This window comes from Triticum urartu, chromosome 4A (genome assembly GCF_056163025.1).
Source record: "Triticum urartu cultivar PI428250 chromosome 4A, HENAU_Tu73, whole genome shotgun sequence".
Taxonomy (NCBI): domain Eukaryota; kingdom Viridiplantae; phylum Streptophyta; class Magnoliopsida; order Poales; family Poaceae; genus Triticum; species Triticum urartu.
The window spans coordinates 400,112,008-400,123,578 of record NC_141876.1 but is presented as its reverse complement, the minus strand read 5'-3'; the positions used below and the strand labels follow the sequence as shown (position 1 = coordinate 400,123,578).

Sequence of the window (11,571 nt, the reverse complement as noted above, 5' to 3'; positions counted from 1 at the left end):
TAAGCCAACTATGTACCTTTCCCCTTATTATCTATTTACATGAGTTGTTGTGAAGATTATCTTACTTGCAACATTGCTTTCAATGCAGTTATGCCTTTAAGTCATGCTTCTACACATAGGAGATATAGCCGCATCGAGGGCGTATAGGAGGAAGGAGTACGTCGATGAAGCAACAGGGGCCCACGAGGGTGGTGGGCGCGCCTGGGGGGCGTAGGCGCGCCCCCCTACCTTGTGGCCTCTTCCTTTGTTTCTTGGCGTAAGTCTCCTGAATCATGTTCGGTGAGAAAATCACGTTCCCGAAGGTTTCATTCCGTTTGGACTCTGATTGATATTCCTTTTCTTCGAAACCCTAAAATAGGCAAAAAAACAACAATTGTGGGCTGGCCTCCGGTTAATAGATTAGTCCTAAAAATAATATAAAAGTAGATAATAAAGCCCAATAATATCTAAAACAATAGATAATGTAGCATGGAGCAATAAAAAATTATAGATATGTTAGAGACGTATCACACCACCTGAAAAAACTTCAGTCGGTACAATCATAAAATCGGCACCCTTTAATCTATATTCCATAACCCACCCCATCAGTTATACTGTAGCATATATATGTTCCAAGGTCTTCTCTAAGCTCCTTCAGCTTATCCGTTGCCATTGTACAACCTTCAACATTCGTGACACCGAGTTTGACAATCCCCATATCCATAAGGTGCAGGTTTGGGTGTATATATGTTGATGACTTTGGTTGGCTCTAGTCCTTTTGGTATCAGAAAAATTCAGCAGGCAATATAGCGCTAGCATCCTTTGTCGAGCACTTCATTACAGGTTTGGGAGAGATTTTGACAACATCCGGATGCACCACTACCTAAGAGCAACATCGGCGACAGTGTTTGAATTTCTTCTAAAGGAAAGCAGAAGCATGCAGGATAAGGAAAAAAATCATAACTACACAAAGATATCTTTTTGCCGAGGGCAAGCCTCCTTTTCTAAAAACACACACAAATATTTCGAAGTCTCATGCTTAACTGAACAAGTAAGATAATCACAACATAGCATTAGTAATACCTTTGGCACGTGGCTGCGCAACAAACCAGAGTGGTCAAAATTACTGCACTCACAAATGAACTCATCTTTTTCAACACTAACCTCCACACAGTATTCAACACTTCACCGCAAGATAGTTGACAATGGGTTCTTAGTATCCAGTACACCAAAACTTAGCTCTTGATTTCCAAGAGCATAAAAATGTTATCCTCAAAAGGCACTTCAAAACACACACTCACACAAGCACACAGGCATGCCTGACACGGACCCGACACGGCCCGGACCGCACCCGACGCGCCCGGCGCGTGCATGCAAGCATACCTGATGCAGTCGTCGTGGCTTATTGGCCAACATCACGCACTTAAATAATTTCCTTTTTGTTTTTATGTTTTCCCTGCCAAAAGTTTAGCACTTTCTTATTGTGAAAGTACTTCGCACCCATCAGATTCCAAAATGTAATTAGCTATGGAATAATAAGATAGTAGGAGGAACACACTTCAAAAATAAATTAGCGAACCATACATTTGATCAAGCCAAGGGCGCATGATTTCTTTGATCAGTGCAAGCCTCTTAAAAAGTTGAGAAACTGGACAACGTACTATAGAAATAATCCAAGCAACCCTACTATACTATCGAGGCATACGTAGAACGGTATAAGCGGTTGTTCTCATGCAAACTGGAGTAATATATATCCAATTCACCAGCTACAAATACAAGATGGCCAAGCCTTTGTTAATAAGATGAACATGATCCAGGCAGAGGACATTAGCTAAGAAATGTAGTAGCAAAGATTAGTCAGATGAACATGCTCAAGGCTAGGAGGACATCACCTTAGTAACTTAATATAGCATAGAAAACAGGGATAATCTTTACCTGAATCTCTTGCAACGATGCCTCCATGGTAGAGATGATATGAAAAATCTCAGCTGGGCTGTATTCCTTGATGGGGCCGCGTAGAGGCAGCATGCACAATTGCAGCAGAGCGTGACCTGACACCGCGAGCGCAGGCATCATAGATTGGCGCACAAGTGGAGGCCGATGAATGCGCTGGTGTCATGCACGAGACATGCGAAAAATTATCAAACCAGCATTGCACGTAGCATCGATGGTTCTCTGAAAATATCTTCAAAAAGCGGCTAGACCAATCTTAGCATTGCTTGTACAGTCTCTAAAATATTTCTCGTACTGGAGAATTGTGATCGCATACCGTGCATTTACTCTAATGCGTAAACAAGACTCATATCCATCACAATTTCTGATTGTTGTAACTGACTGGAGTAAGACGCAAGATGGTCCATTTTTGTTGTCGAGATTCAAGAGATCATATATAAGAGCCTACATCACATAAGCAAGCAATCATAAACTACCCAACAGATTAATAGGACAAATTACTTTCGAATAACCAAAGTCACATACTTTCCGGCAAGAAGTTGTACTTCAATTCAGCGCCATGGTGCCCAGTTGAATTGTTTCCAAGATCTGCCAGCGATGAGAAGAGACTGCTATGAAGCAAAGCAGGCAGAACTTGTCTTGCGGACATATGCATAACTGAAACAAGTAGGTTGAATCATAGAAGAAAACCAAGAAAACACAAAACAAATAGTTTGAATAATGTGGCCTCGACCCTCAGAACCCTATGTTATATACATTTCACTTTTACTTTTCCAGATCCAAGATCGTAGGATTCGAGCTTTGAAAATTGCATGATTAACTACCATGTTATTTACCACTTGTGGACTGCTCATTGAATGCTTACTTCCATAAATCTACCTTCTCTAATAAATTAAATAAGAGGCATGAAACGCCACAACAGACATAACTATGACAAAGAGTACCCTTTCTGCTTCCAAACTACTAATAAAATGGGAGAGTATAAGGGCAAAACCATCCACCATACCTGCACCATCATAAATCAAAAAACCATATGTTTCAGCCCCACTGTTTTGTTTTTGTTTTCTGCAAAAGGATACACGTCATTACTGCCAAGTATCAGTACAAGCTCAGTGCAAAATGTGTAGGTGGCTTTGGATAGTCAGTTGTGCTAATTCTGGATCAGAACTATCTTCTTTAATCACTGGGTGCAGATCTTTTTCGAGACTAATTAAAGCAAGTCCATTTCATACTGTGCTATTTGCGATGAAATATCCTTCATATGCAATTCTTATGTTCGACAGTGCCATATTAGTGGGCGAACTGTCTTTCTCCACTCGCCTATCACTTGCTTCTGTATAAAACTGGATTCATGTTATTTACAAACTACTAACAGAAGGGATGCAAGCTGCACAAAATTAATTCCATTTAGAAAAATCACATTGCAGATGTATTGTGCATTTATGCTCCAGTTTAATCGTCCTCATGTAATCTTGTTTTCAGCTGAACGACAGTCATGTCAAGCTGAACGACGGTCATGTCAAGCTGAACAAGGAGGACAACAACAGGGCCACATTGTTCCCTGCCCACCACGGGCCACTTCCATACACCACCATCTCTGATCGCCACAGGGATGTCGGACCCAGCTATCAAGCCCATGGTCATCCTAGAGCCGGTGCACCCATAGATCATCGTGTTGCACCTGTTCCCGCAGCCACCACGCTATTGTAGAATAGATGGTGAGAGGCGAGCCAATGGAGGAGTAACAACTAGGGCATGATATGAGAAGAGGATCTCCCTAAGACGGTTGTACCCGCTGCCGCTGCCCTACATATGAACCCGCCACCGTAGCCCTACATCTGTGCCACCGCCGCGCAAGAGGGACGGGGACCGCACCCGACGCGCGCATGCACGCGTACCTGAGGCAGTCGCCATGGCTTATTGGCCAACATCACGCACCTAAATAATTTCCTTTTTTGTTTTTATGTTTTCCCTACCAAAAGGTTAGCACTTTCTTATTGTGAAAGTCCTTCGCATCCATCAGATTCCAAAATGTAATTAGCTATAGAATAATAAGATAGTAGGAGGAACGCACTTCAAAAATAAATTAGCGAACCATACATTTGATCAAGCCAAGGGCACATGATTTATTTGATTATTGAAAGCCTCTTAAAAAGTTGAGAAACTGGACAAAGTACTACAGAAATAATCCAAGCAATCCCACTATACTATCGAGGCATACATATAACGGTATAAGCGGTTGTTCCCATGCAAACTGGAGTAATATATATCCAATTCACTAGCTACTATTACAAGATGGCCAAGCCTTTGTTAATAAGATGAACATGATCTAGGCAGAGGACATTAGCTAAGAAATGTAGTAGCAAAGATTAGTCAGATGAACATGCTCAAGGCTAGGAGGACATCACCTTAGTAACTTAATATAGCATAGAAAACAGGGATAATCTTTACATGAATCTCTTGCAACGATGACGCCATGGCAGAGATGATATGAAAAATCTCAGCTGGGCTGTATTCCTTGATGGGGCTGCGTAGAGGCGGCATGCACAATTGCAGCAGAGCGTGACCTGACACCGTGGGCGCAGGCATCATAGATTGGCGCACAAGTGGAGGCCGATGAATGCGCTGGTGTCATGCACGAGACATGCGAAAATTATCAAACCAGCATTGCACGTAGCATCGATGGTTCTCTGAAAATATCTTCTCATTCATCAGTTCTTCTACAGAAAAAAGCGACTAGACCAATCTTAGCTTTGCTTGTACAGTCTCTAAAATATTTCTCGTACTGGAGAATTGTGATCACATACCGTGCATTTACTCTAATGCATAAACAAGACTCATATCCATCACAACTTCTGATTGTTGTAACTGACTGGAGTAAGACGCAAGATGGTCCATTTTTGTTGTCGAGATTCTAGAGATCAGATATAAGAACCTATATCACATAAGCAAGCAATCATAAACTGCCCAACAGATTAATAGGACAAATTACTTTCGAATAACCAAAGTCACATACTTTCCGGCAATAAGTTGTACTTCAATTCAGCGCCGTGGTGCCCAGTTGAATTGTTTCCAAGATCTGCCAGCGATGAGAAGAGACTGCTATGAAGCAAAGGAGGCAAAACTTGTCTTGCGGACATATGCATAACTGAAACAAGTAGGTTGAATCATAGAAGAAAACCAAGAAAACAAAAAACAAATAGTTTGAATAATGTGGCCTCGACCCTCAGAACCCTATGTTATATACATTTAACTTTTACTTTTCCAGATCCAAGATCGTAGGATTCGAGCTTTGAAAATTGCATGATTAACTACCATGTTATTTACCACTTGTGGACTGCTCATTGAATGCTTACTTCCATAAATCTACCTTCTCTAATAAATCAAATAAGAGGCATAAAACGCCGCAACAGACATAACTATGACAAAGAGTACCCTTTCTGCTTCCAAACTACTAATAAAATGGGAGAGTATAAGGGCAAAACCATCCACCATACCTGCACCATCATAAATCAACAAACCATCTGTTTCAGCTCCACTGTTTTGTTTTTGTTTTCTGCAAAAGGATACACGTCATCACTGCCAAGTATCAGTACAAGCTCAGTGCAAAATGCATAGGTGGCTTTGGATATTCAGTTGTGCTAATTCTGGATCAGAACTATCTGCTTTAATCACTGGGTGCAGATCTTTTTCGAGACTAATTAAAGCAAGTCCATTTCATACTGTGCTATTTGTGATGAAATATCCTTCATATGCAATTCTAATGTTCGACAGTGCCATATTAGCGGGCGAACTGTCTTTCTCCACTCGCCTATCACTTGCTTCTGTATAAAACTGGATTCATGTTATTTACAAACTACTAACAGAAGGGATGCAAGCTGTACAAAATTAATTCCATTTAGAAAAATCACATTGCAGATGTATTGTGCATTTATGCTCCAATTTAATCATCCTCATGTAATCTTGTTTTCAGCTGAACGACAGTCATGTCAAGCTGAACGACAGACATGTCAAGCTGAACAAAGAGGACAACAACAAGGCCACATTGTTCCCTACCCACCACGGGCCACTTCCATACACCACCATCTCTGATCGCCACAGGGATGTCGGACCCAGCTATCAAGCCCATGGTCATCCTAGAGCCGGTGCGCCCACAGATCGTTGTGTTGCACCTGTTCCCGCAGCCACCACGCTATTGTAGAATAGATGGTGAGAGGCGAGCCAATGGAGGAGTAACAACTGGGGCATGATATGAGAGGAGGATCTCCCTAAGACGGTTGTACCCGCTGCCGCTGCCCTACATATGAACCCGCCACCGTAGCCCTACATCTGTGCCACCGCCGCGCAAGAGGGACGGGGACCGCACCCGACGCGCGCATGCACGCGTACCTCACGCAGTCGCCGTGGCTTATTGGCCAACATCATGCACCTAAATAATTTCCTTTCTGTTTTTATGTTTTCCCTGCCAAAAGGTTAGCACTTTCTTATTGTGAAAGTCCTTCGCACCCATCAGATTCCAAAATGTAATTAGCTATGGAATAATAAGATAGTAGGAGGAATGCACATCAAAAATAAATTACTGAACCATACATTTGATCAAGCCAAGGGCGCATGATTTCTTTGATCAGTGCAAGCCTCTTAAAAAGTTGAGAAACTGGACAAAGTACTACAGAAATAATCCGAGCAATCCTGCTATACTATCGAGGCATACGTATAACGGTATAAGCGGTTGTTCTCATGCAAACTGGAGTAATATATATCCAATCACCAGCTACTATTACAAGATGGCCAAGCCTTTGTTAATAAGATGAACATGATCCAGGCAGAGGACATTAGCTAAGAAATGTAGTAGCAAAGATTAGTCAGATGAACATGCTCAAGGCTAGGAGGACATCACCTTAGTAACTTAATATAGCATAGAAAATAGGGATAATCTTTACCAGATCTCTTGCAACGATGACGACATGGCAGAGATGATATGAAAAATCTCAGCTGGGCTGTATTCCTTGATGGGGTCGCGTAGAGGCGGCATGCACAATTGCAGCAGAGCGTGACCTGACACCGCGGGCGCAGGCATCATAGATTGGCGCACAAGTGGAGGCCGATGAATGCGCTGCTGTCATGCACGAGACATGCGAAAAATTATCAAACCAGCATTGCACGTAGCATCGATGGTTCTCTGAAAATATCTTCTCATTCATCAGTTCTTCTACAAAAAAAAGCGGCTAGACCAATCTTAGCTTTGCTTGTACTGTCTCTAAAATATTTCTCGTACAGGAGAATTGTGATCACATACCGTGCATTTACTCTAAAGCGTAAACAAGACTCATATCCATCACAACTTCTGATTGTTGTAACTGACTTGAGTAAGACGCAAGATGGTCCATTTTTGTTGTCGAGATTCTAGAGATCATATATAAGAACCTACATCACATAAGCAAGCAATCATAAACTGCCCAACAGATTAATAGGACAAATTACTTTCGAATAACCAAAGTCACATACTTTCCGGCAAGAAGTTGTACTTCAATTCAGCGCCGTGGTGCCCAGTTGAATTGTTTCCAAGATCTGCCAACGATGAGAAGAGACTGCTATGAAGCAAAGCAGGCAAAACTTGTCTTGTGGACATATGCATAACTGAAACAAGTAGGTTGAATCATAGAAGAAAACCAAGAAAACACAAAACAAATAGTTTGAATAATGTGGCCTCGACCCTCAGAACCCTATGTTATATACATTTCACTTTTACTTTTCGAGATCCAAGACCGTAGGATTCGAGCTTTGAAAATAGCATGATTAACTACCATGTTATTTACCACTTGTGGACTGCTCACTGAATGCTTACCTCCATAAATCTACCTTCTCTAATAATTCAAATAAGAGGCATAAAACACCACAACAGACATAACTATGACAAAGAGTACCCTTTCTGCTTCCAAACTACTAATAAAATGGGAGAGTATAAGGGAAAAACCATCCACCATTCCTGCACCATCATAAATCAACAAACCATCTGTTTCAGCTCCACTGTTTTGTTTTTGTTTTCTGCAAAAGGATACACGTCATCACTGCCAAGTATCAGTACACGCTCAGTGCAGAACATGTAGGTGGCTTTGGATATTCAGTTGTGCTAATTCTGGATCAGAACTATCTGCTTTAATCACTGGGTGCAGATCTTTTTTGAGACTAATTAAAGCAAGTCCATTTCATACTGTGCTATTTGCGATGAAATATCCTTCATATGCAATTCTAATGTTCAACAGTGCCATATTAGTGGGCGAACTATCTTTCTCCACTCGCCTATCACTTGCTTCTGTATAAAACTGGATTCATGTTATTTACAAACTACTAACAGAAGGGATGCAAGCTGTACAAAATTAATTCCATTTAGAAAAATCACATTGCAGATGTATTGTGCATTTATGCTCCAGTTTAATCGTCCTCATGTAATCTTGTTTTCAGCTGAACGACAGTCATGTTAGGCTGAACGACGGTCATGTCAAGCTGAACAAAGAGGACAACAACAGGGCCACATTGTTCCCTGCCCACCACGGGCCACTTCCATACACCACCATCTCTAATCGCCACAGGGATGTCGGACCCAGCTATCAAGCCCATGGTCATCTTAGAGCCGGTGCACCCACAGATCGTCGTGTTGCACCTGTTCCCACAGCCACCACGCTATTGTAGAATAGATGGTGAGAGGCGAGCCAATGGAGGAGTAACAACTGGGGCATGATATGAGAAGAGGATCTCCCTAAGACGGTTGTACCCGCTGCCGCTGCCCTACATATGAACCCACCACCATAGCCCTACATCTGTGCCACCGCCGCGCAAGAGGGACGGGGAATGAGTTATAGATGTGACAAGAATTTGTGCAGCACTAACCTGCCTTGGCTCAATGCAAATGTGCTTTAGCATATCAAAAGTATATCTACCCCTAAATGGACGGAAGTATGAATGTACGGTAGTGGGCAAGCTGAGGTTACCTAGGCTGAATGTCGATCAAAGGTGCCTTCCATTTTCCCTTCAGGTTCCTAATTTTATGACTACACAAAAATCCCATGTCAGAAGTTGCAATGACAATGCACATTGCTGCTTGTATAGAAAATTTGACTATCTAATATTACTGTCGTGGATGTACCTTTTGCATCCATGGTCTCTTATCTCTTGTACTCAAGGTACATATATATGGCGTTTGGGCAATGGAATTTGGAGTAACTGCTTGCTGACAATTGACGACATTGTTGGGCATTGAGTTAACTGAATCGCACAAACTACTTTCAATCCTTGCTCAATGGCCAAAATGAAGGAGACCAAAAGATAGAAAAAGAGAGAAACTTACCATTGAGATAGAGGTTGAGTCAGGCAGTCCTACACGTAGAGTCAGCAGGCTGCAGCGTCGTTGTCGGGACGGTTCGACACCTGCACGATGACAGACTGTCAGATCACAGGACTCGGCTTAGGCAACGAATTCAAGGGATTTCTAGACCAAGCATACATAGGGCCGCCATGGTTGTTGTACATGACGAAGAGGAGCGCGGGAGGCGAGCCCCAACCCATCAAGGTCGCGGCCCCTTCCATCTGAACGCTGCACTCGAGCGTCGCCACGCAACAGCTCAGACTCCACGAGTTACATACTCATCTTCCTAACACGACGAACGTCATCTGCCCGTCCCCAAGATCCATACTTTCAATCCCGCCACCCCTGGATCATGCAGCGCCGAGTTAGTTGATGCAGAGAGGGGTATGACGGAGGCTGCAAAAAGAATCTAGAAACATAGGAGGAGGTGGTGCATCCTAAGGTAAAAAAGATCGTCATGGATGGGATCAAGGAGGAATTAAAATAAACCCAAACTTGACGGGGGAGCAGGTGCACGAGGAGACAAACATACCACGAGCACCAGATCCGAGATCAGGCACTCGGTCCAAGGGATCTTCCTCAAGCCGTCTCCTCGGCGGTGGCAGAGCGTGAGTCCGCGGAGGAGCAGAGCGGAGTCGCCGACGTCGGCCAGCGCCAGGGTCACGAGGAGGGCGCCCTGGTAGAGGAGATCGAGGAGAAGAGGACGGTGGCGCGAGGACGTCGGGAGGATTGCGAGGAGGGCATGCGAGTGGAGGATTGCGAGGAGGTACACGTTAATGGGCCGTCCCAATGTTGTGACGTGATGATGTAAAAGATGGGCGAAAGATAGAAGTGATGGGAGGAGGTGGGAGTGAGGCAAGACTACCAACTGAAACATTAGAAGTAGAGAAATTGGGTTGCCTCCCAACAAGCGTTATCGTTTAACGCACCTAGCTAGGCATAAAGCAAGAATAGATCTAGGTATTGTCATCTTTGGTATGCAATCCATAAGTGGCCCTCATAATTGATTCATAAGGCAATTTAACTTTTTTTCTAGGAAAGTGTTGCATGCCTTTCCTTAACGGAAATTGAAATCTAATATTTCTTTATTTCATGTCAATAATTGCACCAATCGTTTAAGGAAAGGTCTATCAAGAATAATAAGACATGTAGGATTGCAATCTATATCAAGAAGGATGAAATCTACAGGCGCATAATTCCTATTTGCAACAACAAGAACATCATTAATCCTTCCCATATGTTTCTTAATGGTGGAATCCGCAAGGTGCAAATTTAAAAAACAATCATCAAATTCACGAAAACATAACACATCACACAAAGTTTTTGGAATCGTAAAAACATTAGCACCCAAATCACACAAAGCATAGCATTCATAATCTTTAATCTTAATTTTAATAGTAGGTTCCCACTCATCATAAATTTTTCTAGGAATAGAAACTTCTAGTTCAAGCTTTTCTTCATAGGATTGCATTAAAGTATCAATGATATGTTTAGTAAAAGCTTTATTTTGATCATAAGCATGAGGGGAATTTAACACGGATTGTAACAAGGAAATACAATCTATCAAAGAGCAAATATCATAATTAAATTTCTTGAAATCCAAAATAGTGGGTTCATTGCTATGTAAAGTTTTGACCTCTTCAATCCCTCTTTATTAATTCTAGCATCAAGATCTAAAAACTCCGAATTATTGGGACGCCTCTTAAGTATAGTTGACTCATCTCCAGTCCCATCTTTATCAAGATTCATATTGGAAAACAAAGATTTAATAGGAGACACATCAATCACTTTTAGATCTTCATCTTTATTATCCTCTAGATCTTCCGGTTTAGCGGCCATCTTATTAACTAAGGTGGCTTGCTTATCCGAAATTTGTCCTACTAAATTTTCAAGATGGGCAAACTGAGATTTCAAACCATAAAATTTCTTAGACATATCATCAAGCTCTTTATTCATGTACTCCATAAAGCCTTTCTATTATGCTCAAATTGCAAAGACATAAAGCTTCTAATGTTGTTTTCAATTTCTTCCAACCTTCTAAGGTGAGGATCAATGCTATTAGGCAAGGCCATAAGGGCAAACATGCACACAAGAGGCAAGTGAAAAGAGGCGAGCGGAAAATGGCGAATAAAATGACAAAGGTGAAGTGGGGGAGAGGAAAACGAGAGGCGAATGGAAAATAATGTAATGCGAGGGAGAAGAGTTTATGATGGGTACTTGGTATGTCTTGACTTGAGCATAGATCTCCCCAGCAACGGCGCCAGAAATCCTTCTTG

The 11,571-nt window shown here is 42.2% G+C and overlaps 1 long non-coding RNA gene across 30 annotated transcripts; it reads right to left on the bottom strand.

Annotated features, from left to right (window-relative positions):
* LOC125551758 (uncharacterized) lies at window positions 1-10,115 on the bottom strand. Of its 30 annotated transcripts, XR_015601248.1 has the most exons (18): window positions 9,828-10,115; window positions 9,434-9,640; window positions 9,278-9,357; window positions 9,077-9,195; window positions 8,922-8,981; window positions 7,914-7,977; window positions 7,438-7,500; window positions 7,229-7,356; window positions 6,873-7,045; window positions 6,216-6,394; window positions 5,993-6,124; window positions 5,430-5,488; window positions 4,949-5,011; window positions 4,740-4,867; window positions 2,939-4,652; window positions 2,458-2,520; window positions 2,249-2,376; window positions 1-2,088 (listed from the first exon to the last, which is right to left on the bottom strand). It is a non-coding gene; the product is annotated as an uncharacterized LOC125551758 (long non-coding RNA). The 30 variants fall into 30 exon arrangements; XR_015601235.1 differs by lacking the exons at window positions 5,993-6,124; window positions 6,216-6,394 and having other exon boundaries at window positions 1-349; window positions 516-2,088; XR_015601246.1 differs by lacking the exon at window positions 5,993-6,124 and having other exon boundaries at window positions 9,828-10,114.
* Window positions 10,116-11,571: the final 1,456 nt, after the last annotated feature.